We start from the raw sequence: 22,963 nt of genomic DNA on the forward strand, positions 1-22,963 counted from the left end.
GACCTGACAACCCCCTAGTGTGTGAGGAAAATATAAATATTTGCTGTCTGCCAGTCCTGATAAGATTGAGACATATTGTTATGTTTTTATTGTTGATCTCTGGAAGTTTGCAACCAAATCCTGGACTGGTAGATACCATGCAATCTCTACCAAGTCTTATTAAAAAATAGAGCATGTCTTGGTCTGGTACATAATCATGTCAGAAGTCTAACCCCGAAAATGGACATGATTTAGGAAATATGACAAATGCAGACATAATGGTGTTATCAGAATCGCAGGCCTTAGGCACAGACAGACGCTCCTGGCTCAGCATGTCCCAACATTACAAACAGGTGTCAGTCATGCATAGTCCAAGGCAAAAACAGGCCTAATCGGTCAGGATTCTTTTTCCAAACAATTTCCATAAAATTGAGACTGAGATCGAAATAATAATAGTGGACATACAGTTGACGTCGGAAGTTTACATACACCTTAGCTAAACACATTTAAACAGTTTTTCACAATTCCTGACATTTAATCCTAGTAAAAAATTCCCTGTCTTGGGTCAGTTTGGATCACTTTATTTTAAGAATGTGATATGTCAGAATAATAGTAGAAACAATGATTTATTACATTTACATCATTTAAGTCATTTAGCAGACGCTCTTATCCAGAGCGACTTACAAATTGGTGCATTCACCTTATGACATCCATTTATTTCAGCTTTTATTTCTTTCATCACATTCCCAGTGGGTCAGAAGTTTACATACACTCAATTACTATTTGGTAGCATTTCCTAAATTGTTTAACTTTGGTCAAATGTTTCAGGTCGCCTTCCACAAGCTGAGTCAGGTTTGTAGGCCTCCTTGCTCGCATGCTCTTTTTCAGTTCTGCCCACAAATTGTCAACAGTACTGAGGTCAGGGCTTTGTGATGGCCACTCCAATACCTGGACTTTGGTGTCCTGAATCCATTTTTCCACAACTTTGGAAGTATGCTTGGGGTCATTGTCCTTTTGGAAGACCCATTTGCGACCAAGCTTTAACTTCCTGACTGATGTCTTGAGATGTTGCATCAATATATCCACATAATTTTCCTACCTCATGATGCCATCTATTTTGTGAAGTGCACTAGTCCCTCCTGCAGCAAAGCACCCCCACAACATGATGCTGCCACCCCGTGCTTCATGGTTGGGATGGTGCTCTTCGGCTTGCAAGCCTCCCCCTTTTTCCTCCAAACATAACGATGGTCATTATGGCCAAACATTTCTATTTTTGTTTCATCAGACCAGAGGACATTTCTCCAAAAAGTATGACCTTTGTCCCCATGTGCAGTTGCAAACTGTAGTCTGTCTTTTTTATGGCGGTTTTGGAGCAGTGGCTTCTTCCTTGCTGAGCGGCCTTTCAGGTTATGTCAATATAGGACTCGTTTTATTGTGGATATAGATAATTTTGTACCTGTTTCCTCCAGCATCTTCACAAGGTCTTTTGCTGTTGTTCTGGGATTGATTTGCACTTTTTGCACCGAAGTACGTTCATCTCTAGGAGACAGAATGTGTCTCCTTCCTGAGTGGTATGATGGCTGCGTGGTCCCATGGTGTTTATACTTGCGTACTATTGTTTGTACAGATGAACGTGGTACCTTCAGACGTTTGGAAATTGCTCCCAAGGATGAACCAGACTTGTGGAGGTCTACAAATATTTTTCTGAGGTCTTGGCTGATTTCCTTTGATTTTCCCATGATGTCAAGTAAAGCGGCACTGAGTTTGAAGGTAGGCCTTGAAATGCATCCACAGGTATACCTCTAATTGACTCAAATGATGTCAATTAGCCTATCAGAAGCTTCTAAAGCCATGACATCATTTTCTGGAATTTTCCATTCTGTTTAAAGGCACAGTCAACTTAGTGTATTTAAACTTCTGACCCACTGTGATACATAAGTGAAATAATCTGTCTGTAAACAATTGTTGGAAAAATTACTTCTGTTATGCTTCCGACTTCAACTGTATATAGCATCCACATTTACAACAAAGTGACAGGATCAGGGTAATTAACACTAGAAAAGCCTGGCTTCTTGGGACCCCCCTTCATGCCAAAACAAGTAATTTTGACTCCAATATTCTAACAGTCTAATAATTTATTTTATTTTTAATTTCACCTTTATTTAACCAGGTAAGCTAGTTGAGAACAAGTTCTCATTTGCAACTGCGATCTGGCCAAGGTAAAGCAAAGCAGTTCGACACATACAACAACACAGAGTTACACATGGAATAAACAAACATACAATCAATAATACAGTATGAAAATCTATATACAGCATGTGCAAATGAGGTAGGATAAGAGAGGTAAGGCAATAAATAGGCCATGGTGGCAAAGTAATTACAATATAGCAATTAAACACTGGAATGGTAGGATGTGTAGAGGATGAATGTGCAAGTTCAGATACTGGGGGGCAAAGGAGCAAGATTAATAAATACAGTATGGGGATGAGGTAGATTGGATGGGCTATTTACAGATGTGCTATGTACAGGTGCCGTGATCTGTGATCTGCTCTGACAGCTGGTGCTTAATGCTAGTGAGAGAGGTAAGAGTCTCCAGCTTCAGAGATGAATAAATAATAAACACATTTCATATACAGTATGCTATCGTAAAACAAATATTATGGTTGTGTTTGTGAAGGTCTTGAGTAACATTAGAATTCAAAAACAATTCAAAGAACACAATAGCATTTTAATTTGTTAATGTTAATATAGGCTATCTGTTTCCATGTGCTCAAGTGTGGAGCGCATGGAACAGTGGTTATTCTTGGAAAAGTTACATTTTGAAATAGAGCTCATCTCTTCAATTTGGTAGTATTTTAATTGTTTTGGAAACCTCAGACTGCTCTTCTGATACTATACTGTATATAAATTAAAACGTCTTACCCTCATGTGACTTAAACAAGTAACTTCTTGGACATTGTCCTCTTAACTTCTTATCAAATTCTAAAAGCATACGTGTTAAATATACTTATTTTGGAAAATTCAAGGACGGAAGGTGGCATGACTTTAAAAATGGCAGAGATATTTACATTTGTAATTCATATTAAGCAAAATAGTGTTAAAACACAAACTCAGATCTCGACGATCAGACATACAAACGAACACTGTCTGGATTATATTTTGGGATTATATTATATTTGGATTATATTTTTGTGTTCCTACTGGAGGGGCCAGGCTCAGGGTCCCTCCCACTGCAACTCGAGGCTGTCAATGGCACTCCTCAGAGTTGCCCGCTTGCACCCATCACAATTCTCTCTAAAATGTTCACCCGCTTTCTCTCTCCCTCTCCCTTTCTCTCCCACTCACCATCTCCCTCTCCCTTCTCCCCCTCTCTCTCTCCCTCTCTCTTTCTCCCTTTCTCTCCCACTCACCATCTCCCTCTCCCTTCTCCCCCTCTCTCTCTCCTTCTCTCCCTCTCCCTTTCTCTCCCACTCACCATCTCCCTCTCCCTTCTCCCCCTCCCTCTCCCTTTCTCTCCCACTCACCATCTCCCTCTCCCTTCTCCCCCTCTCTCTCTCCCTCTCCCTTTCTCTCCCACTCACCATCTCCCTCTCCCCCTCTCTCTCTCCCTCTCTCCCTCTCCCTTTCTATCCCACTCACCATCTCCCTCTCCCTTCTCCCCCTCTCTCTCTCCCTCTCTCTTTCTCCCTTTCTCTCCCACTCACCATCTCCCTCTCCCTTCTCCCCCTCTCTTTCTCCCTCTCTCTCCCTCTCTCTTTCTCCCTTTCTCTCCCTCTCACCATCTCCCTCTCCCTTCTCCCCCTCTCTCCTCTCTCTCTCGTTGCTCCCACAATCTTATCACGATCTGGGGCTGTATCCCGTCCTGTCTGACTCTTTTGTGTTTCCTATTTTCAAACGCTCAGACAAGAAAGCTGGAACTGGGACAGGCGGACGACTCCCTTCTCTTCCATTCACATTCATATATTGTAGAGCAGTAGACTCTTATTTCCTCTAGTGAGGTGTGTCTCACTTCGACCAGAACAGCTCAGGTCCATTGCCACTCCTCAAAATATATTTGTCTTATGCAAAAGCAATATGCGAAAAATTAACTGTCCCCTTGCGCTGTTGCGAGAATGCATTCACAATGACCGCAGTTAGCGGTAAAGTGATATGTTAAAGTTCAGATCGGTGCTCGACTAAACTTTTGTTAGCCTTTGGAGCCGGCGTTGTAAATGCTGAGCACTGATGTTATCATTGCATGGAGTCAGTCGTTTGATCCTATTTCCTGTTATGGCTATTATACAGAAAGGAGGTACATGGATATATTTAGCTCTGATCTCTCCCCTGCCTTTCTTGTATCATGTTGTACCTGATGCAATGAACAGGCAATAGATTTTATTTTTCTGTTGCAATTCCTGCTACCTTAGCTCACCAGTTACTGCAGATTCAATGTTTCTCCTTACTACTGCTTAGGCTTACTTTTAAGCCCCCCAAACAAAACAGACTTTATTATTTTTTTGTCTTGGAGAAACACTGACAAGATACCAATGAGTCCTCTAGATCTGGGACCACATGTACTGACCATCTCAGAATAAGAGTGCTGATCTATGATTAGTTTTGCCTTTGAGGTAAAAATGAATAAGACTACATGGACAGGGAGGGAGACCTGATCCTAGATCAGCACTTCTACTCTGAGACGCTTTTTGACAACGAGCCCTAGTATTTGCAGGCTCCAGTTGATCTATAATTGATGTTGAAACATTCTGTTAAGTGAGTAATGGATGTGACCTATCACTATCGCGAACTGTATTTCCTTTCTCAGTCCAATCGCTAATATGTGCATGACCAGACGATGTCACAAATCATTAATCAACTCTATTATGACATCTCGGTTGCCATACTATTGTGGACTAACTATAACCATTTGATTGTATTAGATTTTCAACTTAGTGCCACATAAAGCCATTTGCAACGGTTAGTAAATGCACGATTGTCTCTCTTTGTTCATAATGACACTCATTGTCAGAAACAGTTGCTAAAGGCCATTTTTGGCATTGCAATTTCAAATCTCCTGATTGTGCATAAACAAGACAACACTTTACAACTGGTGTTTGAGCAGAGCAGCCATGAACTAGAAATACAATCAAAGTCTCTGACAGACCTTTCTCCGCACGGTTGGAACAAACCTAGACCTGGAAAAAACAGGCATTGTGCTCGATTATGCCATCTGATTGGATTAAGTGAAAGACCAAAGGCCTAATGACGATGCTGATTAGTTACACCTTCTACTCACACCAAACAAGTGGGTGTGTCTAAGTAGGCTGTTATCTGCTTTGTCAGACTCATGTAATCTAGTATCGCAATAAAATAATATGAGGTATTTTATTGTTCAAACGGTGGAGACTTTGAAGAATCTAAAATCGGAAATATATTTTGCTTTGTTTAACACTGTTTTAGTTACTAGATGATTCCATATGTGTTATTTCATAGTTTTGATGTCTTCACTATTATTCTACAATGTAGAAAATAGTAAAAAATAAAGAAAAACACTTGAATGAGTAGGCGTATCCAGACTTTTGACTGATACTGTATGTCACTAGTAGTAAACGTATATAATGGGGAATTGATAAAAAGAGTAGTTCAAGACATATCGAAAGGGAGGATGAATACAATTGAAAGAACCTGAATTTATCTAATTTTCTACTGTATTTATTTGTCTGCTTTATGTATACTGAACAAAAATATAAACACAACATGTAAAGTGTTGGTCCCATGTTTCATGAGCTGAAATAAAATATCCCTGAAATGTTCCATACACAAAAAGCTTGTTTCGCTCAAATGTTATGCACAAATTTGTTTACACCCCAGTTAGTGAGCATTTCTCCTCTGTCAAGATAATCCATCCACCCGACAGGTGTGGCATATCAAGAAGCTGATTAAACAGCATGATCATTACACAGGTGCACCTTGTGCTGAGGACAATAAAAGGCCACTTTGAAATGTGCAGTTTTGTCACGCAATACATTACCACAGATGTCTTAAGTTTTGAGGAAGCTTGCAATTGGCATGCTGACTGCAGGAATGTCCACCAGAGCTGTTTCCAGAGAATTGAATGTTAATTTCTCTACCATATGCCGCCTCCAACGTTGTTTTAGAGAATTTGGCAGTACGCCCAACCGACCTCACAACCACAGACCACGTGTAACCACGCCAGCCCAGGATCTTCACATCCAGCTTCATCACCTGCAGGATTGTCTGAGACCAGCCATCCGGACAGAGCATGAAACTGAGGGGTATTTCTGTCTGTAATAAAGCCCTTTTGAGGGAAAAACTAATTCCGATTGGCTGGGCCTGGCTCCCAAGTGGGTGGGCCCATGCCCAACAATGGCTGTGTTCTTCTGCCCATTCATGTGAAATCCATAGATTAGGGCCTAATTCATTCATTTCAATTGACTGATTTCCTTACACGAACTATAACTGGAAATTGTTTCAAGCTGCGATTTTTTTGCAAGCTGCGATGTTCAGTGTAAATTTCTAACGGATATTTTCAATTCTGTCACATATGGAACCACAGTCATTAGGTGCGCTGTTTAGAATAGAGTTTTCCCGCGAATGACATTTTGGCAAGTGTTTGAAAATGAGGAGTTACATATTCTGATTAATTATCATAATCTAAATGTGATTTCTGTCATTCTGAGCACAGTGGATGTACACCCTAATGGATTATGCACCTAAAAGATGTTTATTAAATGGCCAGTGAATTCAAATCTTCCTGGTCCCGTTGTCCGGTGACACACCCCAATGAGTTGGAAGCAATGGGTCAGCCGCAGTGCAGCATTCCTGCACGATTATAGACGTTAATGCACTGAACACTTACTGAGAATAACGTTTACTTATGCAGGAACACAGTGACAAACTTAACTTGCACATGCTGTAGACATACTGCACTGTAAATAATTATGACACATTGTTCCAATGATGTTGCACATAATAAAGTGGACCTCAACATGGCCGACTCGTCATAATTAGAAAGATAAACCCCATTTACTGGTATCTTTCCCAAATCGTCTTTTTGCTTTTAACTTTTAACATTATTCCTGTGTATATAGATGTGAAGGAACAGTCTCTTATGGACGTTATGCGCTCTGCCGGCTGATTATATTTCTCCACGAGCGCAGATGCGTATAGATCAGAGGCAGTAGCGGCAAGCAAATCTATCAAAGCCCCCGCGGGGTAGATGCCACTTAGAAATGTAATACATTTTTGATAAACTGGCTATAAGGAGACTGGAATGGGGGTGTACTGCACTTTTATAGAAAATCTATTATAGCCTCAACTCAAGACTAAGGTGCTCAGCGGCTTCAGGAGGTGACATTTAGATATTACTAAATTGCCATTTACACAGCAAATAAATGGCTATATGGAAGGACCTTGCTCACTACCATCCGCACGAGGGACAGATTAATAAATAAATAAAAATGCCCCCTGAACACAGCTCCAAAATGTATGTGTATCGATATTTTGCCATATTTTTGCTTTTAAAAAGCTTTTGCAAATGTGATTAAAGGTCAAAGCTCGCTCTCGTTCTATCTGTATGTCTCCATTTTTAGCCTTTCCCATCTACTTTATCCCTCCCATTATCGCGCGTTCTTTTTGGTTCTATTCCCAAAGCATTATTCCTACCAAATCATTCTTTCAGCTTCCCCTATTCTTGCCCTCCCTCTTTGTATTGTTTCCCTCCTTTTCTTCTGTTCCCTCCATCTCCTTCTCTATCTTTATGTCAGTCAGAAAGGCAAAGAAAGAGCTTTTCCGCTTGACATGCAGCGTTTTGTGCTGGCCCTGTCCTAAGGGCAGACCGTTGTCCTTTTGGTAGTCAGGGGCAACAGTAGTTATTGTCATCTCTAATGTCATCTCTAATGCGGACCCACTCCTGTTTGGAAAAGTCCACAGATACCAAGACACTTAGTCATCTAGAATACTCCCTACCTCTATCTTTCCTGCTCTCTCTTCATACAACTCTCTAGCATTCTCTCTGGCTCCCTCTCTCTCCTACTCTCCCCTCTCTTTCTCCATCCCTTGCGTGCCTTCCCTCCCTCCCCTTACTTCTTCGCTCCCTTTCTCTTTCAGCTTAAATACAGTATATGACTAATGATGTACCAAAACGAGCCGTCAGAGAATTACAGTCAGCTCAACCCAGCAACGTAAATAGACACTCGTAAAGCAGCGTTTGGGAGACAGAAAAAGCCATTAATAAAATGTACCCCCGCTAATAAAACGGAAATGAATTAGGAGACCGAGGTGCCACCGCCTGTTAATTGATGAAAAGCTAGAGACGGCAACCAATTCATTTCACCCCCTCCAAACATAAAAACGACAACAACAAAAACGCTTTTGTCAATACTTAAATTGCATAAACACCATCTGGTAAACTGATTTTGGGATTGAACAAATGAATTGCCCTTGCCTGCACAAGCACTTGCAAGATAGAGTTGTCCATTTCTCTTGATTCTTTCCAGCAGCATAAAGCAGAGACAGAGAGGGATGGCTCGCCGGCAGAGGATGGGCTAATTCACTAAAGGTCAATTGCATTACAATGGGGGAAAACAACAACTGCAGTTGTGTGATACACCACTCATTGAGCGCATCCCGCTGAATTTATTAGGCTTAACAACATGCAAACACAGAAATGCACCCAATACGTCTTTTTTATGTAGAGGTATATTGTTATTTGAGGCAATGTTTGCGCTCCATGATGGCTCCAAGGAGATGGAACTCATAAAGCAGGCTGGGGAAGGTAATCAGCTAGCTAGGCCTGAATCACCTACGTCCTACAACAATGAAGCTTGGTGTGCGTGTGCGCATCAACAGAAGATGATTCTTACACCTTGATTTGAATGGACATTCTCTGATAATTGATGTCAATTAAGCAAGATCATTGATGTCAAGTTAATTTAAATATAGAATGTTGGGAAGTTTATGATTAATATAATCTGTGGCCAAAGCAATGTCATTCTGTAGTGATTGCTGTAACCACCCACTAACAGAATAAGAATGGGCTATACAGTGCTGTCGGAAAGTATTCAGACCCCTTGACTTTTTCTACATTTTGTTACGTTACAGCCTTATTCTAAAATATTTTTTTCTTCTCAGCAATCTACACACAATACCCCATAATGACAAAGCGAAAACCAGTTTTTAAAATGTTTTGCACATGTATTAAAACTAAAAAACAGAAATATCTTATTTACATAAGTATTCAGACCCTTTGCTATGAGACTCAAAATTGAGCTCAGTTGCATCCTGTTTCCATTGATCATCCTTAAGATGTTTCTACAACTTGATTGGTCAATTCAATTGATTGGACATTATTTGGAAAGGCACACACCTGTCTATATAAGGTCCCACAGTTGACAGTTCATGTCAAAGTGAAAACCAAGCCATGAGGTCGAAGGAATTGTCCAAGCTCCGAGACAGGATTGAGTCAAGGCACTGATCTGGGTAAAGGTACCAAAAACAATGTCTGCAGCATTGAAGATCCCCAAGAACACAGTGGCCTCCATCATTCTTAAATGGAAGAAGTCTGGAACCTCCAACACTCTTCCTAGGGCTGGCCGCTCGGCCAAACTGAGCAATCGGGGAGAAGGGCCTTGGTCAGGGAGGTGAACAAGACCCCCGATGGTCACACTGACAGAGCACCATAGTTCCTCTGTGGAGATGGGAGAAACTTCCATAAGGACAACCATCTCTGTAGCACTCCACCAATCAGGCCTTTATGGTAGAGTGGCCAGACGGAAGCCACTCCTAAGTAAAAGTCTCATGACATTCCGCTTGGAGTTTGCGAAAAGGCACCTAAAGACTGACCATGAGAAACAAGATTCTCTGGTCTGATGAAACCAAGATTGAACTCTTTGGCCTGAATGCCAAGCGTCACTTCTGGAGGAAATGTCCTTGAGTGGCCCAGCCAGAGCCCTGACCTCAACCCCATTGAACACCATTGGGATGATTTGGAACACCAACTGGGAGCCAGGCCTAATTGCCCAACATCAGTGCCCGACCTCACTAATGTTGTTGTGGCTGAATGGAAGCAAGTCCACGCAGCAATGTTCTAACATCTAGTGGAAAGCCTTCCCAGAAGATTGGAGGCTGTTATAGCAGAAAAGAGGGGACCAACTCCATATTAATGCTCATGTTTTTGGAATGAGATGTTCGAGAAGCAGGTGTCCACATACTTTTGGTAATGTAGTGTTTATCCAGAGGGTCATATCTTAATGAATTACATCGAAATGTGAGGCAGAACTGATACAGAAGTGCACCGAGAAAGCTCTGAACATAAAAAAATATTAGCTTGAGATGGTCATCATGAACTAATTGGAGGGGCTTTGCCTTCTCAGTTCTTCCTTGCAGCTGACCATGTCTGTATCTTTCCTTAGATAATGTACTCCACTAAAGATTTGTATTTTTACCAGTTATGTAGTGTTAAAAAATAGTTTAAACGCTGATTACCATTCGCAGTGAGTAAAGTAATGCTTTCAATAATTGTTTTCGCAAAAGGTGGGTAAACATTTTACCCCTAATGTACTCTCTTAAATTTCAGACTTGATTTGCCCTCACGAAAAATGGAACAGCCCCTACAAAAATGTCAGATAATTATAATCCACATAATAATTCACGTTTCCTGTTGCTGCAGGATTATTTGCAATCTTAATGTGTGTTTACCCTCCACTACACCACTGATTTTGACTCTTATCAAACCCATATCAAGCCTCCTTGACTAAAAAGTATGATTTAACTGTGGGCATTTTACTTCTACAGTGCAGACACTGGTTCCAGTGGGGATTCTCTCATATGTACTGTCAACCAGAATAGGCTTTGCAGAGGTTGTGGTGCAGTGGTATTATCAGTAGCCCATTGTCACGTCTGCTGATGTTAGCTGCTGATGTCAGCAAGGACGCTCCTGCCTCAGGTGACCTGCGACACAAGGCAAGAGAAAGAAAGGGAGAAGGAGGAGGAGGTCCGAACCATGGGCTGGCGATAGCTCATCAGTAGACATATTGACCGGCTGGTGCGGCAGTCACAGCCAAGTAATGGGGTTAGCAGACATCCAGGGGCCACCAATGATTGAGGGTTGCAGAGACAGATGCTTTATTTGAATGAGCAGCGATATATTACTACCGCATAGCAGGCTAGTGTAGCACACATAACCAGGACACATCCCTAGCGGAGCCCTTTGAGAAGCCCCTCCAGCTGTTTTAAGAGGACTGCTTAGAGCCCGTCTTTCCCGAAAAGATTTTACTAGACCTCAAACAGAGGTTGTGATGTCGAACGATTGTCTTAAAATGTAGAACGATTTGACTGTGCCAGACGTTTGATTCTCTTTTCTTCATGCCTACTTGTTTCAGGACACTGTCATTGAACCGCTCCGTCGTTCTCTTCCCTCCGTCCTGAGGACACGCAGTCTGCTCCTCTTTGATAACTCATTCTACTTTCAAGCGTACCAGAGGTGATCTGGCCTACAATCAGCCAAATAAAGGAAGCGCTAGGAGCGCTCCGTGTAGGAGTAGCAGCTGCAAAGAAGCTAGTAAAAAAAGCGAGCAGTGAAGTGGCCACTTTTTAAAAGGTCAGAATACATTTTAAAGAGCAAGCCAAGGAGGTGAAACAGTGGTAGTGTCCGAAATCTTGCTTGCCTACTACTTACTTAAACTGCATACTGTCTACTAATCGTACTACAGACTATTAAACAACACATATCAGCATACTAGGCTCATCCTACTAAGAATGCGTAGTCTGACGCTCAATTACGTTGATTGCCGTCATTCGTTAATTTTGGTGCAGCTCGTCCCCTCTGCTGATTATCAGCTGTTGTCAAACACGTCTCAAAAGACGATTCTTATCCTCAATAGTGTGTAGCGAATTCTACTACATGAAAAGCTTAAATTAGTATGACATCCTGGCATTTGAAGCATACTCAAAATTTCACATAATATCATTTTTTGCATACCCAAAATGCCTACTATTTAGAACGCAAGTACGGGTATTCGGACACAGCCAGTGGCTTAGCTGAGAAGCTCCTCAAGTGATTATGCTAAAGAGCTGTCATCCTAACTGGAGGCCTGTGGTATTACTTAACACAGACTACAATGTGTTTCTTCTGGAGGGCCATAAGAATAGTCTCTGATAGGGACTTTATCTGGTCTTGCCTTCTGAGATCTCTCCCCGTTCCCTGTTCCTTTGGCAATAAATACGAGGGAGGCGAAGCGTTAACTTTCGTGTCCCTGACGGTTTGATATGTAGAATCTTGGCACAGCGCAATGATGCAACATGAGAGGTAGTGAGAAGAGTGGTATGGAAAGTGAGAACACCTCCCTCCACTCACTCTTGTGTCTACAGTAGATAAGAAAGGGAAACAGAGTCAACATGGGTGGTCTGTTTACATATACCTCTGGAAATGCATCCAGCCCCGACTTAACCATGACTGAGATGGTGTGAAACCTGTCCGAATTAGATATGTTTGATACATATATTGTTGTTATGTTACCAATATTGACACATTGACCTTGTTCACATGATTTATGATGCGCCAGATAGTATCTGTGTTTGTTGACAGGTTTCTCAACAACAAATCTAACATTGGTTGGGTACAGGCCTGCTTTGATAAACAGTGAGAAACCATGTTACTTGACAGGCTGCTTTGATTGGCAAGCAGACATCTCCATGCATTTCTAAAAGCAGCCGAGTCCTCCGTGTTTCATCCCAGGATGTCCCAAATAGCCCTATTTTCGCTATATAATTCACTACTACAGTGCCTTCAGAAATGTAAAATTGATTGAATTTAGATTTTGTGCCACTGATCTACACACAATAGCCCACAATGTCAAAGCAGATTTTTTTGTGAGAATTTTTTACAAATTAAAAATTAAAAGCTGAAATGTCTTTACTCAATAAGTATTCAACCCCTTCGTTATGGCAAGCCTAAATTAGTTCAGGAGTAAACATTTGCTTAACAAGTCACATAATACATTGCATGGACTCACTCTGTGTGCAATAGTGGTTAACATTATTATTTTTTGTAATTTCCCCCATCTCTGTACCCCACACATACAATTATCTGTAAGGTACCTCAAGTAGTGCATTTTAAGCACAAGACTAAAGATGTTTCCAATGCCTCGCAAAGAAGGACATCTATTGGTAGATGGGTAAAGATAAAAATAAACAGACACAAAGATACAGGCGTCCTTCCTAACTCAGTTGCCGGAGAGAAAGGAAACCGCTCAGGGATTTCACCATCAGGCCAATGGTGACTTTAAAACAGTTACAGAGTTTAATGGCTGTGATGAGAGAAAACTGAGGATGGATCAACAACATTATAGTACTCCACAATACTAACCTAAATGACAGAGTCAAAAGAAGAAAGTTTTACAGAATAAAAATATTCCAAAACATGCATTCTGTTTGCAATAAGGCACTAAAGTAATACTGCAAAACATGTGGGAAAGAAATTAACATTTTGTCCTGAATACGAAGCATTATGTTTGGGGAAAATCCAACACAACACTGAGTACCACTCTTCATATTTTCAAGCATGATGGTGGCTGCATCGTGTTATGGATATGCTCGTCATCAGCAACGCAGAGGGAGTTTTTTTAGGCTAAAAATAAATGCAATAGAGCTAAGCACAGGCAAAATCCTAGAGGAAAACCTATTTCAGTCTGCTTTCCAACAGACGCTGGGAGACAAGTTTAAAAAATGAAGGTCAAATATACACTGGAGTTGCTTACCAAGACGACTTTGAATGTTCCTGAGTGGCCTATTTAAAGTGACTTAAATCATCTTGAAAATCTCTGGCAAGACTTGGAAATAGTCTAGCAATGATCAACAACCAACTTGACAAAGCTTAAAAACAATATAATTTATTTTTAAAGGCAAATATTGAACTTTCCAGGTGTGCAAAGCTCTTACCTAAAAAGACTCAGCTGTAGTCACTTCCAAAGGTGATTTTAACATGTATTGACGCAGGGGGTTGAATACTTATCTAACTAAGATACACTGCATGGCTAAAAGTATGTGGACACCTGATCATTGAACATCTCAAAATCATGGCCATTAATATAGAGTTGGTCCCCCTTTAGCTGCTATTACAGCCTCCACTCTTCTGTGAATGCTTTCCACTAGATGTTGAAACATTGCTGCGGGGACTTGCTTCCATTCAGCCACAAGAGCATTAGTGAGGTCGGAAACTGAAGTTGCCGTTCCAATTCATCACAAAGGTGTTTGATGGGGGTGAGGTCAGGGCTTTGTGCAGGCCAGTCAAGTTCTTCCACACCGATCTCGCCAAACCATTTCTGTATGGACCATGTTTTGTGCACAGGCGCATTGTCATGCTGAAACAGGAAAGTGTTGCCACAAAGTTGGAATCACAAAATCATCTAGAATGTAATTGTAAGCTGGAGCATTAAGATTTCCCTTCACTGGAACTAAGGGGCCGAGCCCGAACCATGAAAATCATCCCCAGGCCATTATTTCTCCTCCACCAAACTTTACAGTTCGCACTATGCATTTGGGCAGGTAGCGTTCTCCTGGCATCCGCCAAACCCAGATTCATCCATCATACTGCCAGATGATGAAGTGTGATTCGACACTCCAGAGTCCAATGGCAGCGGTCTTTACACCACTCCAGCCGACGCTAGGCATGGTGATCTTAGGCTTGTGTGCGTGCGGGTGCTCGACCATGAAAATCCATTTCATTAAGCTCCCGACGAGCAGTTATTGTGCTGACATTGTTTCCAGAGGCAGTTTGGAACTCGATAGTGAGTGTTGCAACCGAAGACAGATCATTTTTATACGCTATGCGCTTCAGCACTCTGCATTCCCATTCTGTGAGCTTGTGTGGCCTACCACTTCGCGGCTGATCAATTGTTGCTTATAGATGTTTCCTTCCACTTCACAATAAAAGCACTTACAGTTGACCGGGTCAGCTCTAGCAGTGCAGAAATTGAACGAACTGACTTGTTGGAAAGGTGGCATCCCATATTGGGTGCCACGTTGAAAGTCAACAGATCTTCAGTATGGGACATTCTACTGCCAATGTTTGTTTATGGAGATTGCATGGCTGTGTGCTCGATTTTATACACCTGTCAGCAACGGGTGTGGCTGAAATTGCTGAATCCACAAATTTGATGGGGTGTCCGCATACCCCCTGGCCATGTAGTGCATATTAGTGTTTTTTCAGTTATTTTTCCTTGATAAATAAAAATCTTCCACTTTGACAAAATATTGTGTAGATAAAGAAATACTATTAAATCCAGTTTAATTCAAATTTGCAACAACACAAAGCATTGGGAAAAAGTCATTGGGTATGAATACTTTCCGAAGGGAATATTTATAGTGCCATTTGGGACTCAATCGCAGTCAGTCCCCCTGTTCCCATCTCCCCCTACAGCGATACGGTGGAGCGCAGTCAAATTGTATCTCCTTTGTTTCCTACAATTTTTGATAAACACAGAGGAAACTGATAAAACTGTACCCAAAATCATCAAAAGACCACAATCGGATTACAACTAGATGTTGGTTTAATCTCCCTGGAGAGGGAGCAGAATATGGAGTTACACCACACTCTTGCAGCGATTGACATTGCATAACAAGCTTTACAGTTTCCTGCACCTCGAGGTCTGATGAAGTAAAAGTCTGGTAAAGGGAAAACAACCTTTGCTTGTGTCCCCACAACTGCACTGCATGGGGACAATGACAAAGATCTTCCATGCATTAGACTCATTTGCGATAGTACATTGTGAATTTAAATGTGTACAGGCAACGGCAAAACTAATGGCTTTTTTTATTGATCCATCATGGTTATTTATAGTTGAAAGGATAAATTAAATAAACAGCAAATTCTGATTTATTGGCTGCAGAGATAGAACAGTGCTTGTTTTATCACCTAATGTCCTCTGCAAATTCATTGGAATACTCTTGATCATGAAAATATAATATTTGTCACTGAAATATTAAAAACGGGTGAAGGTTTTCATATGCAGTGCTTTAGACTGCGAAAAATTGATATTTTCTCTCCTCTAAGGAACCAAAAAAAAATGTATTGCCTAACTCAAAGGTCCAATTGGTAGTATGCATGCCCTGTAACATTGCAGTTTGTCACATCAAGGTTAGTATGATTGCTGTGGACAAAGGTTGTTTCAGCTGTTGTAATTTATTGAGATTCCCAAAGTCATGTCATATCAATCGAAATATGCACAGCCATACCATAATATGTGAAATGTTTTCCCCCAACGCCCCAGAATCACACATGTCCACACTGGCCTCCAACATAATGCAGGAGTGTGTGTGTGCAGTTGTATTCTATTGATGAGCTGTCTGTGTACCACGCAAACGCTTTGGCGTTCCCCTCACGGTGTGACGTACGATGTGTTTGTGTTGTGCTTTATCTTTGTGCTACCTTGATTCTCTTTGATTTCCCTCAAGCCTCATGTCTTAGTCCTTGTCGTGTACTGGTTCTCTAAATGCTTGCTTATGGGTTCCATTTGTTTTCTCCCTCCCTCCCGCCCCCATTTCCTCTTTTTTTGCATGCCACCTGTTCCCTCCCTCCACCACCACCACTGCTCCTCCGCTTCGCTCCTCTCCTTCGCCCTCGTGTGCTCAGATACTACGCCCAGCGCTGAAACCGCAGCTCACGGTTGGTTTCTCTTCCCTCTTTTTCTTCTGCCCACCACAGCATGCCCCACCACAGCATGGCACCTGATTACCAGCGCTGTTTTAATGTCTTGCTCTCCTTTGATTACTCTACTGTACTCTCTGCCACTACATGAAAAGATGACTTGCTATGGTTTCATTTGTCTGTCTCTGCTTGTTTGTCTATGTGTTTTTCTGTCTGTTTTTACATCTATTGCTCAATCCCAAAACATCACCGAGTGTAACGGCGTTCGTCTGTTGAAAGAAGAGAGTCGGACCGAAATGCAGCGTGTAGGTTACTCATGACTTTAATGAAAGAATCGCGGTACATGAAATAACTGAAACTAAATACAAAAACAACAGAACGGAACGTGAAACTAATTACAGCCTATCTGGTGAATACTACACAAAGACAGGAACAATCACCCATGAATTACAAAGCGAAACTAAGGCTGCCTAAATATGGTTCCCAATCCAAGACAACGAGAATCACCTGACTGATTAGGAATCGCCTCAGGCAGCCAAGCCTATACCACACCCCTAATCAGCCGCGATCCCAAATAATACAAACCCCAATACGAAAACAACATATAAACCCATGTCACACCCTGGCCTACCCAAACATATAACAAAAACACAAAATACAATGACCAAGGCGTGACACCGAGCCCCTACACACAGATCTGAAAGAATCAGAAAGATATAGCCAATATGGTATTAGCTCCATCTTGCCCTTTGATAGGCTAGGTGGAATTTTGACAGCATTGCTGATACATATTATGTCGACCCAATTCCCCTATAAGAGAGAAGTTAGGGGTCAATTTGGGGTTGGGCATTTGTATGACAAGCCTGCTGGTCCGTTTAGCCAGTTTGTGCTTTTAGATAACTCCTCTATGTGTTCGTAGCTTGCAATGCCAAACCTGTATGCCATGACAACGAGAGAAGAGTTAGCTGCAGCACATACAGAATGGGACCAGGCTATCGTATGACTATCCATCCTTTTTTCTGTCTGTCTTCCTGTGCTTCCGTCTGTCTTTCTGGCCATCAGTGTTAGAAACCCTTGCTGGTTCACCTTAAATCCAAAATCACCCCATTTGGGTTTCTTTAATCAAAATGCCCACTCAAAATCTCCATGAGGGTGCATTCTTCCTTGTTGAAGTATGCCTTAAGTGTCCTCATTTTGCACCCAAAATGAATAAATAATAACCCGCCTCAAATCATTTTTTCATTAATTTAAATTATGTCTAAATGGCTGGTTTCTTAAGGTGATACATCACAAACCTTTAGCTACCACTCAGGTACTCAGACAGCGTAGTTCAGTTTGCCAGACAATTACTACTTTGTTTCCATCAACATAAGGTACAAGCAGCAAACTATTCACAGAGCTCAGATGGCAAGACAATTTTGTATTCGGCAAAAAATACGCTTAATACTGGTGTTTTTTGGAAGAAAGCTACCGTTATAACCCTCGGAGCGCATATGAATTATACATAGGGATGTACAACCTCAAATTCATGTATTTTTAGGCACCTGTGTTGATACATCTCTCCTGTGATTATGTAGGCTAATATCTACGTAGGCTAATATGTTAATTAAACCCTTGGCCTTCATCACATTCTATCAGCTAATCCCCATTGGCTCAGAACACGAGCTGTTGCTGCAGAGTTCTGACAAACTAACCAATATTAACGGACACCAGCTACATTTCTGTGGTCTGAAGGGATAGGTCCATTCTCTGAATTGTATTTATATTTTTTATTTATGTTACCTTTATTTAACTAGGCAAGTCAGTTAAGAACAAATTCTTATTTTCAATGACGGCCTAGGTACAGTGGGCTAACTACCTGTTAAGGGGCAGAACAACAGATTTGTATCTTGTCAGCTTGGGGATTTGAACTTGCAACCTTTTGGTAACTTGTCCAAAGCTCTAACCACTAGACTACCCTGCCTCCCCAAAGGGATGTACAACCTCAAGTTCAATATGATTGAAATGGCACCCACACTGTATTCAAGATTATGCTCAGGTTATGTAAATTAGGGTTTAATCATATGTGAAAGCGAACGTTTTTAGATAATTCATATCAAACTCAACCGTTAAAAGTATTTACTAAAATAAACTGAAGTAAAATATATATTTTAAAAATTAACAACAAATAATTAAGGAGCAACAATAAAATAACAGTAGCGAGGCTATATACAGGGGGTACCGGTACAGAGTCAATGTGCGGGGGCACCGGTTAGACAATGTAATTGAGGTAATATACACGTAATGTTAGCTAGCTAGCCAGACATCTAATGTCAGCTAACATTAGCTAGCTAACAGCAAGCTTTAACTTGGGGTCTTTTGTTTAGACATGCCACTTTGACATTAGCTAGCTAGCTAAAGAATGAACTGTTCTGCCTGCGGCTATGGAACCCTGACCTGTTCACCGGACATGCTACCTGTCCCAGACCTGCAGTTTTCAACTCTCTAGAGACAGCAGGAGCGGTAGAGATACTCTTAATGATTGGCTATGAAAAGCCAACTGACATTTACTCCTGAGGTGCTGACTTGTTGCACCCTCGATAACTACTGTGATTATTATTATTTGACCCTGCTGGTCATTTATGAACATTTGAACATATTGGCCATGTTCTGTTATAATATCCACCCGGCACAGCCAGAAGAGGACTGGCCACCCCTCATAGCCTGGTTCCTCTCTAGGTTTCTTCCTAGGTTTTGGCCTTTCTAGGGAGTTTTTCCTAGCCACCGTGTTTCTACACCTGCATTGCTTGCTGTTTGGGGTTTAGGCTGGGTTTCTATGCAGCACTTTGAGATATCAGCTGATGTAAGAAGGGCTATATAAATACATTTGATTTGATTTGAACTATAATCCCAATCCATAGAGTACTAGCAATACAAACCAATTGTCATTGCTAGCTAAAGTTAACCAAATAGGTTCAATGTTAGCTAGCAAGCCATTCAGCGAACTTCAGCTAGCTAGCTAACAGCAAGCTTACATTTGCAATGAAAACTACTTCCTGACAAAATTAGAAACGTATAATATCTAAAACTGTAGCTGGCTTCATGGCAGACTGCAACCCCTTTCATTAAATAAGACATCCTGTGTCATTTGCGTTTAGTTTGCACAGAAATTCCACTGATTTCAAAACTCGGTCAACTTCTTCCGTGACAAAAACACTGTTGATCGCTGTTTCTTCCCCATCACTGTCATCAGAAGACTACAATGTCTTCTTCTTCAAAAAATATATATTTTTTAACCTAAATCAGTAACTTCCTCAACGTCTGATTCATTTTCAGAGTCGGAGAGAGTCAGCATGGCACGATCGTCCTCCAGAAAGTAGTCCATCACAACGGATAATATTTGCAGTTCTCCATGGCTAACGTTATATCTTTTGAAAAAACTGCAGTAGAATGGATTATTTACGTAAAACGAGCAGCTCATTTTATAGACACGATGCTACACCGCAGAACAATCTGAAACTCATAATCTCTACATGTCCAGCCCACTCATTATCTCAGTTAATCATGGTTAGCGGGAAAACCAACTAGGCTCGTAATTTAACAATTTTATTCGTATTTACAGATGTGCCTTAATAACAAACTTTTATGCCATGAAGATTCACTTGTTCGAGAAGGCATTTCTGCCAAACAATGCATTTAGATTTTTTTTAATTGGTTACGTCCAAATGGCTCTCCTGTGAAGTCATGACTTGCGACATTACGCCTATTTTCCTGAAACGGGTCGCAAATGGTAGTCCCACAAAAGCGCAAACCAGATTAAATGGTGTATCGCTGCAGAATGCTGGAGTAGCCATGCTGGTTAAGTGTGCCTTGAATTCTAAATAAATCATGACAGTGTCACCAGCAAAGCACCCCCACCCTATCACACCACCTCCTCCATGCTTTACGGTGGGAACCATCCGTTCCCCGACTCTGCGTCTCACAAAGACACAGTGGTTGGAACCAAAAATCGCAAGTTTGGACTCATCAGACCAAAGGACAGATTTCCACCGGCCTAATGTCCTTTGCTTGTGTTTCTTGGCCCAAGCAAGTCTCTTCTTATTGGTGTCGTTTTAGTAGTGGTTTCTTTGAAGCAGTTTGACCATGAAGGCCTGATTCACACAGTCTCCTCTGAATAGTTGATGTTGAGATGTCTATTACTTGAACTCTGTGAAGCATTTATTTTGGCTGCAATCTGAGGTGCAGTTTGTTAACTTCATGTTTAAAGTATCCCTATATTTCTGTTATTACGGTGCTATCACTCTGTTATTAGTACGCCTGCGCGGTAGTCTCACTGTTGATGGACCTGGCCTGAGTGCAATGGCAACCATGCACTGTGGAAATACGGTTTAGTAAACGCTGTTATACTGGAACCTAGTCGTTGTGTCATGTTAAGTTAACACAATTAACTCTAATGAACTTATCCTCTACAGCAGAGGTCATTCTGGGTCTTCATTTCCTGTGGCGGTCCTCAGGAGAGCCAGTTTCATCATAGCGCTTGATGGTTTTTGCGACTGCACTTGAAGAAACTTTCAAAGTTCTTGAAATGTTCCACATTAACTGACCTTCATGTCTTAAGGTAATGATGGACTGTCGTTTCTCTTTGCTCATTTGAGCTGTTCTTGCCATAATATGGACTTGGTCTTTTACCAAATAGGGCTATCTCCAGTATACCACTTTTGACTGGTACTGTATGTGTACATGTAAAGCTAATCTGGGAAAGTACAGGGGGGGGGGTATGGTATTGTATACACACACAATTCATCTAATTTCTTCAAATTCTTAAAATAATGGCAAGTTTGGTGTGAAATGTGTTTTAATGTAAAATCAATGTTTGTGACCTGTAAGACCCATGCATCTCTCTCTTGGTTCTGAGAATAGTATTATGGCTTTTCTTTATCGGCGAGATAGAAAATATTGATTAACCTGTGTTTTTGCAACTCTGCTCAGAAACCTGTTCAGAAAATTCTTTCAGTGGTCTAAAAAAAGATTTTAGTCACAAAGACGCCAACCTAACACGTTTCACACAGGTCACTGTGAAATATTAGTCTGTCGCAGAAGTATTGCAAAATGTGTTCTTCTCGTTGTTTTGGTGCCCTTTCACAGTTTTGGAGATGTTTCTCCTCTCTAATAACAGTGTATTTTTGCCTATAGCAGCAAGCTGTTACAAAAATAAGAAATATATTGCAGTGAACCAGGAAGTCAGTGAAGATTAACCAGTACATTACCACCAAAGAAAAGCAGTTCCATTTGTGTATTTATGCTACATTGTTGCATCATCCCCTTTGACAGAAGTTCTTCACTCTAGCTGACACTCTATTTAATTGCTTTGGAGAGAGATATTACAAGGCCGTGTTACTCCTTTGCGGTGTAGAGCTGAGGTGGGGTTACCTCAGGAATATGAATCGCAGAGCAGGGCCAGAAGAAGCATTGCTCTTCGGGTCAGATAGATCAAACTCTTATCAGCACGTCAGCCTCACTGTCAGACAGCACTTCTATCGCCACACACTGGTACCAAGGGTATTAATAGCATTTCCTTGACCTGACCCACCTGTATTTAATGTCATACTGTGCCAGGGGCCACCTGGACTTTTTAAAATGTATGATTTATCAATAGCGTGTCAACTTGTGTGTTTTATTGGTAACACTGTACTTGAAACCTAGTGTCATAACCATGTCATAATATGTCATAACAGCTGCCATAACTTGTCATAACCTGTCATAAAATGGTCATAACACTGTCATGACACATAATTAGACCTGACATATATTGTTATTTTATGGCTGGTCATATGACGCCTACATAGAGGTGTCAAACCTACCACACAAGGCAAAACATTCCATTACACCATAGCCTACTTCTCAACAGTATTTTTTTTATGTAACATTTTCTGAAATTGACCATATTGAATTATAATTGTAATTGCGCACACATTGATGTCAGACATGCACCTACCCCAATTATCTGTTGTTGATGACTGGGATGGATGCAGCAGCAGATTTCAGGGGCAGGCCAGGACACCCTCTTTTTGACTGGTGACTGACCTAAAGGAATGTACGCGATAGGCCTATCTGGTTTATATGATTTTGATGGTCATAATACTTCTTGACAGTGTCATAAAGTGTAAAAACACTACTTCAAATAATGAATTACAACAACAACATGGATTTAAGAAACAAACGTTCAATCGAAAGGAAACTTCTTGGCAGGGAACAAAACAACATCTTAATACATGTGGGTTTTGACACTTATGTAGCTGTCATAAACAAAAACACATTAAAAAACACAGGTGTAAATATATGGGTAATGGCAGTGTTATGACC

General features: G+C 41.1%; 1 protein-coding gene across 2 annotated transcripts in view; it reads left to right on the forward strand.

The window, feature by feature from the left end:
- LOC124012081 (cell adhesion molecule 1-like) overlaps positions 1-22,963 on the forward strand; it is a 508,450-nt gene that overhangs the window by 452,712 nt on the left and 32,775 nt on the right. The gene's annotated exons all lie outside the window — the stretch shown is intronic.

The sequence above is a fragment of the Oncorhynchus gorbuscha genome, linkage group LG02 (assembly GCF_021184085.1).
Source record: "Oncorhynchus gorbuscha isolate QuinsamMale2020 ecotype Even-year linkage group LG02, OgorEven_v1.0, whole genome shotgun sequence".
Taxonomy (NCBI): domain Eukaryota; kingdom Metazoa; phylum Chordata; class Actinopteri; order Salmoniformes; family Salmonidae; genus Oncorhynchus; species Oncorhynchus gorbuscha.